This window comes from Anas acuta, chromosome 4 (genome assembly GCF_963932015.1).
Source record: "Anas acuta chromosome 4, bAnaAcu1.1, whole genome shotgun sequence".
Lineage (NCBI taxonomy): Eukaryota > Metazoa > Chordata > Aves > Anseriformes > Anatidae > Anas > Anas acuta.
Genome location: NC_088982.1, coordinates 32,669,184 through 32,683,968, shown reverse-complemented (window position 1 = coordinate 32,683,968; position 14,785 = coordinate 32,669,184). Strand labels below are relative to the sequence as shown.

Below are 14,785 nucleotides of genomic sequence, written 5' to 3'. Positions count from 1 at the left end.
AACTTGGATCAAAGCCATCCAAGGGCTGTAACCCTCTCATGGGAACCACTCTTCAAATTAGATATCTAGACCTAATTAAGTTGACTTTCAGAGAGGAATCTATTAGAGTGTGCCAGTGGTTTATGTGACTCTTGCTAAGCAATGCCATTTCTGTTTGGAAACTTCTGGAACAGCGGACAATAGGTCTCTAAATGTTGCACTAATTTTGTCAACGTTGTCTATAAATGGGCAAAACTTCAAATTGTGCTAAGGGATGAAGGAGTAGTATGAAATAATTTAATGGAAAATTGGCAATTTAGACTACCTGTAGTCTCATTAAAAGTAATTACACTGGACTAGATGAGTAACATTTGAGCCTGTAATCTGCCAAAAAAAAAAAAAAAATGTTGTCTATTCAAAATCCACTAAATTGTGTTCTGTCACAGTCTCTGCCTTTCTGAAATGGAAAGTAAGATGTAGCAATCTTCTGTGGATTTTCTGGCATTCTTTATAGGATGTTTTTCATATTCTGTACCTTGCACAATTACAGAAAAAGGCCTCCAGGCTTGTAACTGCTTTCTGTCTTGTTATATAGACCATCCACCAGCTGGGATTGTTGCCTTCCCTCATCTCTCTAGTGCCTTTTAGGTAGTTGGACCCAACTATTTTGGAATAAATCAAGTGAGCATCACTGGTTTTCCTTTGCTGAGCTACCTTCCCTCTGATGGATGAAGTTCTCTTTTACCTCATTGGGGTGATCGTAGGAGTTTGGTGCACTCCTTTTAAAAAAAAAAAATAAATAAAAAATCGTGTCTGCAGTGAGCCACTGTTTGAATTATTATGCAATACAGTGGTTGTAAGAATAAACTCTTTAAGTCAGAGATCCTAACAAATAACTGGTTATTATAACTAGCTGAAAGCACCATTTTCTGTTTCTTGCTGCATGACTTGTCTGTGCTAGAGGTTTTTCTTAGCACTGCTTCCAACATTGTATTTAGAGTACCATCCTTAGGTCAGACTAACAAAGAAAATTCTTTTTACACTTTAAAAATGCTGATTCTTGTTTCCTCTTTAATTTTATATATATATATATATATGTATATACACACACACACACACACTGGGAATCTCTGAAATCTCAGCAATTGTACTAATTACTAAAAGTAATTGACAATTAGTAATTGGCAGTGGCATGGTTAGCTTTTAAACTGATTCTAAATCAGACTTCAGTTCAATCTACTTTGTGTTAGTTTTAAATCCATTTTTTTCTCCCATATGACTTTTTAAAGCCTTTGCAGAGGATAATTATGAAGAGAGTAACACAGATTTTTAAGGAGATAGTGTCTTTCAAACAATATGTCTGCTCTTGTAGAACAAGTTTTAGTATAAATTCCAGTTACAAATTAAAACAAAAATCAAAGCATTATGTGCCTCCTTCTTCCATCCTGTCAGCAGCTCTATCTGTCCCCAATGTGCTTTTTAATACCTACTTTGTACTTCCTAATCTTTTCATAATGCAGCCAGTTCATCCCCAGCTTCTCTGTGAAGGAAGATGCTCAGCCCCTGGCTGTATGTTGTGTGGATGCACGCCTTCCAGGTGGTTTGGAGACCAAACACCAGCTATCCTCTTTTCCATTTCAAAAATGGAAAGGACAGGGAGACAAGCCAAACTAAAAGTCAATCTGCAAAAATATATGCTTGAGTTCCTGTGCAAGTTTGTGAAGAGAAGGGTCCTATGTTTTTAGAAAGTAGTAGTATTTCATATCGTATTGTATTTGTATACAGTTGCTGTACATTTTTGCTTCAAGTGGTTACACGTCAACATTCATAAAATGAAACCATATGGTGTGGTTATTATTTCCAATGTCAACTGTTACTAGATTTAAACACCCACCTTCTCTGGACATAATTTTTTTTTTTCCCCGCATTAGAGTACACTGCTGAAGAGTCTTTTGTTTTGCTTTAACTTATGTTTGTTTGAGGCCCAGTGCAATAGAAGATTCATTTTGGTGGAAGACTACCTGGCATTAATGCAATACAAACAATAAGCGGTAATAAAAATTTGTTGTTGTTGTTTGCAAATCACAATAATATCTAACAAACATTTACTTTTTGCCTCTTTAACCAAGCTGATTAAATGATTCATTTCATGCACATTCACTGCATCCAGATGTAATTCCAGTTTCAGTACACAGGTTGCCAAAGATTTGTTGAAAAACAGCTATTTTACAAGTGTTTTTTGGTAATCAGTTTTCAGTGTACAAGATTTCTGTGATTTGTTTCATTGACATAACTTGTTACAGCAAGGGTGAGAAAAAGATCTAGGTGTTCTTCTTGACCCCGTGAAGAATATGAGCTCTCGGCAGCAGGTAATCATACAAATACAATAACACTATACAATTTAAATGTGACATTTGGATTCATCAGGATAAATATTTCAGGTGTAGACAGAAAGTGTTAGCACCTTTGTATGAAGCCCAGAGAAGAGTGCTCTACACATGGAAGGCTATGTAAAATTCTGGTCATCTGCGGTTAAGAAAGATGATCTCAGATGGATGCTGGAAATGCTGGTAGGATGGTGGGAGGAGTGGAAAACCTATTATACAAGAGAAAAGCAAAGATCACAGCCTCTGCAGCCTAACAAAATTAAGAGGGCATTATAGTCATTGTCACTGAATAGGTTCTGGAGATAAGTATCAAGGGAGAAATGCTATTTCAGCAACCTAAGAGCAACATTGGTATTAGGAACAAGCAGGGATAAATTGCCTATAACTAAATTTAAGCTGCAAATTATGATGGTTATAAGCAATGAGATCCTAGAACTGCCACAGGGTAAAAAGAGCTGAGTGTTAACTCTTTCTAAGACTTGAGCTCACTAAATTTTCAAAAGGGATTTTTAAGTGAGACTACATTTGTTACAGTCCCTCAAGAGTCCCTTCCTTTGTAGAAGGCAGAAAACGAAGGGTGTCCCAGACCCCTCCTAACCCAGGGGCTGCTTGGATTTCAGGCTGGTATGATCAGAGCTCCCTGGTTTTATGTTCTCCAGCATAACCGGGATCACTAGAATTTTCAGAGTAATGATATAAACTAAAGGAAACAACATTTGATTTTTCAGGTAGATACCGATGCTTCAAATTGATGACAATTTTGGAATTAACCAAATACCTATCAGCAACTTGGATGCTGATCCACACACAGTATGGTACAAAAAAAATAAATAAATGAAAGAACACATTAAAAGCAAACAATATTTTTATTAATGAGTATATTCAGATATTCCCAGGGGATTCGTACAGTTATATCCTGAGTTGGAAGTGTCTACCCTGATGATCCACAAGGATCATCGAGTCCAAATGCTTGTGTGCACACAGGACCATCCAAAATTCAAATCATGTTTCGACGTTTTCTGGAAGAAAACCCTGCAGCACCCCTAAATGGCCAGGTCTCTGCCCAGGAGCCCTGGGGACAGTGCAGGCTCACAGGCACCGACCCTGCCATGGGCTGAGCCCTGCTTCCCAGGGGCTGGGGGACACAGAAAGGACTAAGACTGCAGGAGGGGCAGCTGAAGGGACAGATATGGCATGTCAGGGAAACAAACCAACAAAAAAAAAAAAAAGACACATTAAGGAAACACTGTATTTACCTTGCATAAAGAGCTATGATGCACTCATTTCTTTCCCAGAAAGGGGCCTCTCTGAAATATGCTACATAAAATAATCTTCTACCCCATCCTTTGTTTTCTAACTCCTTACATGTTTTTAAAATGTACCCCTGCAAAACCAAAAAAGAACATCTTCTTCCAGTGACCTAAATTTACAGAAAGACAAATCCATTGTCTTCAAACAGCATGAGAACTTCCAGCTTCATAGGTTGCTGATCCTCTCCTTCCCAAGCCAAAAAAATTTTCTGTTAACCAGTAACACGATTGTCTTATGGCAGCATATTTGTAAAATGTTCTTTATATTTTCTTTCCTATTAAACTATGATATTATTTCTGGGGCTCTGTATTAAGAGCAAGCTTTAATCCTCTGAATCATCTGCCTCAGAGGCAGGTGCTCAGAGGTGACCCACACCACCTTCCTTCTTCCCCTGTTCTGGGGGATATAATTGCTCTAACTAAGGATCTTGTACAGACTAGAACAGCCACAGGACTACTTTAATTTTCTTCATTAAATTAGCAAGGTCATGATGAAGGAATTGGCTGCACATACTATTTCACCTCTGCCCCTCAATATCCCTGAGACCCTGCCTATGCTGTTCAAGCATCCGTCTCAACAAGAAAGAAAGGGGAAGTGGAATAAACACATCACTCAATGCTACAGAATCAGCTGGCTGCTTGACGTTTATGTTGTATTCGTTTTTTTTGTCACAGAGGTAGTAAAGTGTGATTCCAGCAGACCCAGAGACCGCCTCTTGGAGAACCTGGCACATGATTACTGGCCCTTTTTGAAATGACAAGCAAGCCACAACAAAAGAACAGGAGTCCATTATTTTGGAAGTAAGTGTTTCTGTACCTGGACGCTATGTTCTCATCAAGTGGTAGAGATGCACAAATTTTCTTTAGCAATACTGCCATTTTGCTTGCTTGGAATGGCCCTTATGTGTCCTTGTCTGTATCTAACACTGACAAATTAACAAATAATGTGCACCTTAAAATTTCTGTTGTAAGCTTGCTTTCTCTGGCTGATAACAAGTTTCCAGTAAACTCAGTTTGTGCTATAGATGCAAAGGAGTTTTTTGTCAGACTAATTCCTTCCTAACCATGGATAATCATTATCCACTATAAATTACCTAATTATCTTTTTTTTTTTTTTTTTTTTTTTTTTTTTTTTTTTTTTTAATTGTGTGGAAAAAGAAACAAGGAGTTTGGTTGCCAAATCCCTCAGAAGTGGCCTAAATGCTCATTGTCTAACTGAGATCATAGATTCAGACTGTTGTCCCATTGTCCAGCATCGGTGCATGCAATAGCCTGGCCTCATAAAACAGACATTTAGCTGAACAGAACCAATTAGCCCTCCATCGTTGCCCCTGTTCACAATAGAAAAAACAGCTGATGTTCCCTTAACTTGAAACAATAGGAGGATATGCATGGGCTGTGTAACTCTTACAAGCAGAGTAACTCTTTCCAGAGTGAGACCGTGAGAAAGTAAAGCCCATAAATGCCCTTTCAGTGGATGAACTCCTGAACAGTCTTTTATAATGTGAACTCATCTGTCAGCTGTCTGTAGATGCACTTTTCTTTAGAAAATCTCAGTTCAACTGCAGCATGCCAGTTTTTAGTGATAAACTATTCTGCTGAATAATATTCTGTCTCAGAACTGTATTCATCCCAGTATTGATTTATTCAGCAACATCGTTTCCCCCCTGCCCTCTTTTACATTCCTTACCATGCTTGCACCTCTTCCTAATGGTCTCAGAATAGCAATGACCACCGATGAGAGTATGGCAAGAACTGAATGTTGCTTCTAACAATAGCAGTGAGGCTTCATTTAAGATTAAGATGCTGAGAAAATTCAAGTGAAGAAGCTGATGAGCTCAGAAATTCAGGCCTTCCATATGAATTCAGTAATTTACTTTCTTTTGACTGCTTTCTGCTCCACCTAGTTGGGATGTTGCCACCACATCTAATGTCTGAATACCAAGAACCCAGCTCCTGCTAGTGACAAGGCTGTGTTCACAATATGACTCCCTCTCTTCAAAACTAGTATATAGCATTGTCTCACTTCCAACCCACAGTGTTTTCCAAGCACCTTCAGGCAACAGTTGCAAGTATGAAACTCTTTGGACAAAGAGGCCTTCATTAATGGCAAGGCAAAGATACCATTAACTTCTGAGAAACAATGCACAATAAATAAAACCATCTATTCATTCAGTACCTTTGGCAATTGTCCTGTGTCTTGCTCGCCAGCTGATGCTGTGAATTTCCTGTAGGCATGCATTCTTTCTGAAAATCATTTCTCCTTCCCTATCTGCTAAATTTCACTGTAGTTTAGCAGTATTTGGACACTGTAGCTTCAGAACTCTGAATCCTGCTTAGGCAGGCCTGTTTCCAACCCCCTGCAAATCCACACACTGTTGTATTCTGAATTCCCTTCCTAAAGCCCCATCTAAAGGTCTCATTCTATTTCATGGCTCAGTAAAGGAGTTTTCAGTGATGATGTCTGAGTTCTGCTGCTGTTACTGATGGTTTGAGTAAAAAAGACTTCCCTTTGTTCAGCTCCATCATGACCATGTCTCTCCAGCAAGGCTACTTGTTAAATCCTTTGCCAGAGCTCTTACAGAGGAGTCCTCCCAGTATGAAAGGCTGAGAGTGGTAGGACTTTGCTCGTTTAAATGTGTTATCTCCCCAAAATGCCACTGTAGGAGTGAGTAGTGAAAGACATAGAAAGGCCATATTTTTTGTTAACTAACTGGTGGTATCGGAGAGCCCCTACCTCTCTGTATTATCTGTCCTTCCAGTGATCTGGATGAATAACTGAACAGACTAGTTTCATGGACATTCTTCTCTTGCTCACCAATAGATGGGAGCAGAGATTTCTCTACTCATGAAATTTTGAGGGTAAAATGCTTGCAGTTTTTTGAAAGACTAGAAGGGGAAAAAAATAAAACCAAACAATGACGATATAGCTCATTCATGTGCCCACAGGGAGAAGTATACTGTTTAGTTTAGTAGCATAGAAATGAGGTTTGTAATGGGAGTCAAATGGAAACCAGGAGTCAGCATTCTTGAATTCTTTAACCTTGGAAATCTCCGTTACGGTATCTAGTGCTGGTCAAAGGTATTTAATACATTTACAACCTCTCATTGTTATTTCCCAGATATAAGCATGTTTTGCTTGGATCCAGGCCTTTACAAAACCAAATAAACATGTCCTAAACTTCCATTCATTTTTCTTAAAAGATCAAAGACGAAAAGCTGTCCAGATGTAAATAGCTAAGCCTCTAATGAGACGATCAGTGAATTGTTTCTCTCTTGTACTATAAGCACTTAAATTAAAATATTGCACTTAGGGCACTCTGCACTTTCTAACTCGTATAGCAGGAGCCAAATATCTAACACAAGCCAGACAAAAAACTTCAGCAATTAGCTTTCAACATAGGTCTCCAGCCTCTGACCTTTCTTGTTCATCAGAGGCAAGCCAAATGCTTTGTTAAACAATATTAATTGCGCCTGGCACTTCTCTAGAGCCAGAGACGTCACAAATAGTTTCCTATTAGCAGGAGGCTGTTTGCAAGAAGCAAATTCATGCATATGTCTTTTCAACAGAGGCTGACTCAGCCATACTAGAGGTGAAGAGAATTCTGATCCTGTTCTCTGCATGCTGAACGTGGACGTGGAAGGGGAGCCTCTACAGAGGTAACACACGCATGGTGCTATGTTATGCTGCTCTTTGCCATCCCAGGCTTAACACCTCCCCTGGCCCAAGGGTCTATCCACTACATCCTGCACTTGCTGATCCCTGCAGCCATCCTATCTAACTGCACACATATCACTGAAGTGCTCAAATTAGGACTTCTTTGTACTGGCAGCGAGGGAAAGAAATGTTTGGAGAGGTACACTTTGGCTGGGCTGAGCTGCTTCTTGCCACCGCCAGTTTGCACCATGTACAGATGGGGTCTGGAGCTAGTAGGCACTCACCTTGGGAAGCTTAGTCAAGTGTCACAGCAAAGCAGGATGAACGTGGGATAAAAGGCTTGATTTATGTATGTATCAGAAGACAGAAAGCTGCAGCTTTCCTGTTAAATGGAGTCCTGCTGTTACTGTCTAATTTCAAGGGTTTAAACATGATGCATCACATTGTGTCTAAACTGTTGTCAAGTCACTGTAACTCCAGTGGAACCCGTAGACTTTCTCCTCTTCTGCAACATGGTGAGGTTGAAATTTTTCAGCCCATCTTAAAAACTGTTGGGTTTCTCCCCGTAAATTTCTGTCCTTAGATGCCAAGAAGATTAAGTAATCATTGTAGCAAAACCTAACTGCAGCTGATTGCCACATAGCAACTGCCTAGTCCTGGTGTCTCCATTCTGCAAAAAGCAATTAATTTCAGAAAGCGAAGCAAAAAAAACTCTTCTCACTTACAACAAAGGAGCAATTGATATTATCATTTGTGCTGATCCATGCTGACATATTAAAGTAAGCAGCAGTATAAAGTAAGCAGCATTTGCCTTGGCTTCATGGATTTCACATTTTTTCTAGTTCTAAATTTAAAAGAATATGCAAATGCAGCTCATTTCACAGTTAAATACCGTGTATCTGCTTAGAAATACTTTGGGTTGAGATACATGCTAGTCAAAATTGTAGTCTGAGCTCTCCTGTTTCTTTCAGCTTTTCCAACAATAAATGTATCAGATATTCCTCAAGGGAAAACATCCCTCCTGGAGCCCTGTGTTGTGTACATGCCTTTGCACATGGCACAGTCTGAGCTTCCTCTTTCTTCCTGTTTTACTTTATCTTGCTCTTTTCAAAGCTTCTCCATGGTGAAAACATTGAGAAAATCTTGTTATGGTCCCAGTAGCTGGAGTTTTCTGGATTATTACAAATTACACTACAAATTGATGCTAAAGCAGTCCTATTGCCTGCATAGCCTCAATTCCAATTGCTTAATAGTTTTCTTTGTCTGGTCTGGTCTCACTAGCTGCTCTGGAACATGGACAGAGGTTTACAATATGTTGGTACACATTTGGGGTCCACTTGGTATGAGATGCCACCAAGGACTACACAGGTGAACCAGACCCCCACTCCAGTGATGGAAATTACAGCTTTCAGTAGCTGCTGCAGCAGAACATGGGAGTCTGAATAGGAACAAGTTTTATTCTCTGCTACCTTTTGAAGTCAAGAAGTAGAGTTTGTACTTAGGAAGCAACATCAAGACTCTGTTCAGTTTTTCTTAGAGTCCTGAATAGTTAACTACTGCTGGTAAGACAGATCTATGGGGCCTAGCCCTCCATACCTTGGCACGCCTGACATTTTGCCAGCTCCTGAGGTGCTGTTAGACACACACTGCCCCTCCCTTACATCTCATACTGCTTTGGCAGAAGTGGGATATAACCAGAGAAATGTTCTGCCTAGGTCACAGGTTAATCTTTTTAATTGTGTCTTTCTTTTTTAAATAGGTGAAAATTTTAAAAAGGAAGAGTTAAGGAAAGTCAGAAGTTACACCAATTGGGTTAAAACACACTCCTTCTTCAGCAACCAGGAACTACAGGTGTAAGTTGTAACAGCTAAAATACCCATCAGTGATAAGGGCTTTGTATCAGCAAAAACAGTGCTGTAAAGGTTGATTCAGTGGCATTCAGATGTAAAACCTTGCCCCACCAGAGGCATCTGATGTGGGATCCAGAGCGGGAAGTGATGCCTGGAGAGGGACAGAGCTGGGGGTTACATGGACAAAGGTTGCACTACACTATAAATGGCAAATTGCTTTTGAGAAATGATTTGGTTTGAGATCTACTGCTGACCAGGGATAACAGAATATCGATTTTTCTTAATAGAAAAGAAAGGTAGTAACAAAGAGGTTGAAACAAATAGAAGCAGTTTTACTGTACTGTATGTCCTCCCTCCCCATTTCAGGAGATCACATCTTACAGATTTACAGCTGAAGCTTTCAGAGTAAAGCAGGAGACACGAGCATCTATCAGTTTTAGAGAAAGGGCATGCAAGCTCCCAAAGAGATTCTAAAGACATTTCAGCCCACAACTCATAACAAAAACAGACAAAGGAACAGTTTTAGTAAATGTGTCATACCATGGGTCACAAAGTGGGGAAAATATAGTGTCATGGTTCTCTTTAAAATTTACGTGTCTGTATACAATACAAGGCTCTGAGGAGGATGCACATAACACCACCTGTTTACACTGAAAATATTAGTTAAGGCAGTGAAAGTCAGCTCACTGAGTAACTCTGCCATACCTTATTTTCAAAAATAAAAATCTGTTTGATGTTGGCCAGGAACAAGGTGACGGTGACTTGTATGTCTTGAGGGAGCTAGGGAAAGCTGGCAAGGCAAGGACCACGTTTTTTATAGGATATAGCATGGAAAGCAGCCACACACTATCAGAAAGGCCAGAGACCATTCAGATCTCTCTTTTATTTGGTATATTGAACAAACAATTCTAGGAAACAAGAAGGTGGGACTTAGATCTGCTGCTGCTTTTTCCAAGATGTTGTCAGTTAGACTTACTGCCAGGGGTCACAGAAAAATGGGTATTTCCAGGCCTACAAACAATTGGGTGGGGCTTTTTTGCCATTGAGCTCGGCATTGGTTTTGTAACGCATATGTGCATGTACAGTCTCAGATCTGGTTGGATGACAGCTCTTTCACCTAGTTCAGCAGGCTGCTTACTCACCACACTCACCACACACTATGGTGCATCTGCCTGTGGATACCACACAATTTTCATGTTCTTCTTTAGCTTAACCCAGGGCCATGTTGCCTTCTGGCTCTGGTGAATCAAAGGGTGCAAGACCATAATCTGGTTTGTTTTCTCTAACACGTCTTAGTACCCTTCCTTTACAAGCAGGCAATTAAAGAGCATAAACCTCAGTCTAACATTTGCTTGAAAAAGCAGTTTGCCCTTTGCATAATTACAAAGAACTAGTGCTGTTTGATGACAACTCAGCTTCAGAAAAGGTTTTGAGATTGTGACAAAATCCATTCCACTTTAAAACAAACCTATTTTTCTCAGTTTACAATTATGATATGTAAATATAACTTTACTTTCTTTGCTGCAGAAGATAAAGGTTTAAGTTTCTGCCTGCATAATGCAGAACTATTTTCAAGTATGAGCAAGTGGTCCAGAGGAACAACATCATGGAGTCTCTAACATCTCAGATCACTTACTTGGCACTTTTTGAAGAAGAGATACAGATAACCCATCGTCTGCAATGAATGCTTATGTACCGGGCTCAAAATAATTTTGGATTTATTTTTTTTTTAGTCTCTTTAGAATTTTCCAGGAGGAATTTCTAGTATTTATTCTGAATTTTATCTAAACTCATTCACTCTCCATTGTTAAGAGATTTATTCCTTATAAAAAAGTGGGTTTGCCACCTTTTCCATGAACCCAGTTTTTCATGACTCAGTGACCTTTCAGAGCCCTGATCTTGTCCAAGAATGTGGGTATTTGGAATGCATTTCCCAGCTCTTCTCATGTCATTTGCTTTACTCCAGGATGATGATCTCTCCAGATCCCCTTCATTACAGGGCTTCTCTGAAGCAAAAGTCTATTTTTTTTTTCCTTCTGTCAGTGACCTACAGATAGCAATCATCTTAACAAGCACAGTTAGCATAGAAACTGCCAAGAGTTCCATAAATAAATAAATAAATAGAATAGAATAGAATAGAGAAAAAGAAGTCAACTGACTGCAAGACAAGGAGGAGTTTTTTGGAAGTTAGCAAGATCTCTGATTTGTAGTTTGGGCATGTTCCTAGTTTATCAAAGCCACATCTTCATTCTAGTAATAAGCTCTACTACAAACCAAACTCTCCAACCCAAAACTGACTGCTGACTTTATGCTGACAGTAATAGCAGCCTTTCTGAAATTATAGTTTTTGTTACTGATGCTATCAAAATTAAAATGAAAACTTTATTCTGCAAGAGAGAATGCTTTTACACATTTTTGTACACTTTTATAATAAGATGGGGGGAGAAATTTCACAGAATTACCCAATAAAACATTAGATTAAGATGCTGTAGTAATTCAATATTTAAGATCATAATTAACCAGCTTCAGCTGATTAGGAGTCAAGGATTAGCTACTTCCCTCCACTGGAATAAGCAGAAAAATAGGTACCTCTAGAAAGCTCCCTGTGTTACAGCCATGCTATGAAGGGAACATTTGCACAGGGGAGAAATATCTGGCTTCCATTCACTATAAGAAAAGCCAAAACAAGCAGCTTTAGCCTAAGTGCCCAAGTCTTAGACAGCTAATGTTAGGTGAGTGGAACCCTGCCCTGGTTATGTAGCAGGAGGTACAGGTTGTTTTCAGTAATAGGTTCTATTGAAATCATCAGTGGAAGTGCCAGTCCTAAAATGGAGTAAAAGGCAAAACACTGAAGGCTGCTCCCTTTGACGTGGTGTAAAATGAAGCTTGTGGCTAGCGGCAGCGTGCCTGCATTCATGTAAAAAAAAAGAATCCATGTAATCATACATTCTTCTTTTTATTATTTTATATATAAACATGACCTAGGAGAAGGAACTATGTATAAAATTCAAACCCTTAGCAAAAGTCTATGGTTTTTGCAGAGCTACAATTTATACATGCAGAGGAGCATGGCTTCTATTACACATCAAATGTGTTTGCGGGGCAGTGCTTTGCTCCAGACTGTTTACATTAACGCCACACATATCCTACTTGCATTCCTTATCCATCTCCCGCGCCCTTTCCGATCCAGGAGCGAGGGGTGCACAGGAGTGATGGCTGTGTGGTGTGGAGGTGCTGACCTGCTCCCACCACCAAGTGCCGGGCAGAGGGCTGGGTGGGACACTTGGCAGCATGCTCCAGCTCCACAAAGGCATTCCTGCTGCTCTGCAATCCAGCTGCGGGCACAAGGCCCAGGCTGTGATTTGTGGTGAGGATATTTTGCTTTGACAGCCCAATGTCACTTTGTTTTTACATAATCAGCCCTTTTTGTTATAATCTGCTGGCTTCAGATAACAGCAGTGAAAAACATTTCCAAGTGGAAGTGGCACCCTGGGTAAGGACTGAGACAGAAGGCATTCAAAGAGACCAAATATTTCTTATTTCTTGTAATCACCTGCAGTCAAGTGTTGGCAAGTGTTTGTTGATAACTTTCTCTGCAGGAAGGACAGAGTGACAGCATGGGAAGAGAGGTTCTTTTGTGTTTTAACAAGCCCCTGATTATGCCCTTCAAAGACAGGTTTGCCGTCAGCAGAAAGTGAGACAAGTATCTGTGGCCTGAAGTGGCTGGAGGAGAAGTCACACATGCCTTCGCTGTACCAGGCTTTTGTTTGGAGAACCTCTCCATCTGGATGGGCAGCAGGAGCAGGAGAGCACTTCAAGCTGAGGGAAGTACTGTGCTGCTGCCCAGAAACCACTGACGGGGTTTTTGCATGGAGCATTACAGAAAACTACATGCAGTGCTTTTTTTTTTTTTTTTTTTTTTTTTTTTTTCCTGCCAAATGCAAGAGCTAAGATGTTTGCAAGCAACACAAAGTAAACTCAGGCATTGAGACTCATTCCTGAAATCCGTCTGGTGGCCAATCCTGCGGCACGTACCCTGAACACACTCATTGTGTAAGCTTTCCCTCGTGCATACCCAAAGACTGTCATGAGTACAACAGCGCTACCGCTGTGATACTGCTAACGGTACCGCCTCCACAAAAGGGAAGGTAATTAGCAGAGAAATGACTATTGGTGCAGCTAGAAAGTAGACAACTAATCTTTTGGATTTCAGTTCATTGCCTCGTTGTTGTCAAACCAGTGCCTGATCTTCCCAGACCCCACTTCAAGGCTGTTCCTTTCTTTCTGTCTTTTCTTCTTCCCCCTCTTTGTGGGGACTATGGCTTATTCCGATTCACTTTATTTCTTTCTTCTGAAGTGGCCATAGGGCAGCCCCCCTGTTGCCAAGGATATGGTAAATGCATGCGACATCGTGCCGCAGGAAACAATCGGGAGCCTCCTGCTCATGCCTGGCGTAACGGTGCTGCAATCAGCAAAGCCAGACTGGGAGCAGGACTTGCACGCTGTGCAGTTATAGAAGGACTTCTCTTTAAAGGAAGTGTTTTTAGAAATAGCTTTCAGGAGGAAAGGTACAGCTTTTGCTTGTAAAATGATAGCTTACAAAGGTATTATGGCCAAACTCAAGTCAGAGAATAGACCAGCAGTGGTAAACATGTGCCCTTTTGACAATAAATCAGCAAGTAATATTGCCGTGTGGAAAATACTAGATTATTTTCCTAACCACAAAGAGCCTATCAGGAGATTAAGAATCACCAGTTCTCAATGATATAGCCGCTTTACCAAAATTTAATTAATGAGGAATAATATTTGGGGAACAAGAGAAAACACCTCTGAAAGATGTGGACTGTGAGGGATAGATGGAAAGTCGCCTGTGTAAACAGCTCAGCAACTCTGGGATAAATTATAGCAGTATTTGTATGCATGATTGCCCTTCTGTGTAAAACAAGGCATGCAGCCACGCACAGGAGTGATGTGCAAGGCAGGCATGGGGGTTGATGTTAAGCTGATCCAGAACAGAAGATCTCTCCCATCACATCCGAGTTTGACCCAAGCAAGTTTATGTAACTCTAAATGAGCAAATAAATAGAGGAGCAGGTCTCACTGAGAGTACTGAGAGGAAATTCAAGGTATTCTACCTACATATCTATTTCTGGGTCTGGGTTAACTCAGAATATGGATTGTAACTTCTCCATTAATAGTTATTTTGTCAATTTCTGGACTTCGGGTCAGATGCTGAAAGATCAGGTCCAGGGTGCTCCATTTTCACGGAGTCTACACACACAGGCATGGGTACAGAGAGCTGGAGGTGTTTGTATCAGAGGCACCGCCAGGAGCTTTGCATTCCCCAGATCTGTCTGCATTGCTAGCTGCAAAACGTCAACATCACCTTCCTCAGAGAGCACAATGAATTAAATGAGGCTTAATTAATTAGTGTCAGTAAAGCAGACATAACAATTATGATGGAAGTAAATAAATGTACATATTGTAAATTATTATTGTCTCTGCAAAGGATTTGTTCTGAAATCCCTATGGCCATTTCATTCCTCCCCACGTTGCTGTTGGGAACATCACTGGGAAACATTCAGAAATAAACTGCAAATT

General features: G+C 40.3%; 1 long non-coding RNA gene across 1 annotated transcript in view; it reads left to right on the top strand.

Moving 5' to 3' along the window:
- The window catches only part of LOC137855923 (uncharacterized), a 39,804-nt gene extending 31,741 nt beyond the window's left edge, over nt 1–8,063 (top strand). Inside the window, exon 8 of the long non-coding RNA XR_011096049.1 lies at nt 7,247–8,063. This is a non-coding gene — a long non-coding RNA (uncharacterized lncRNA). The remainder of the gene's footprint in view (nt 1–7,246) is intronic.
- Nucleotides 8,064–14,785: the final 6,722 nt, after the last annotated feature.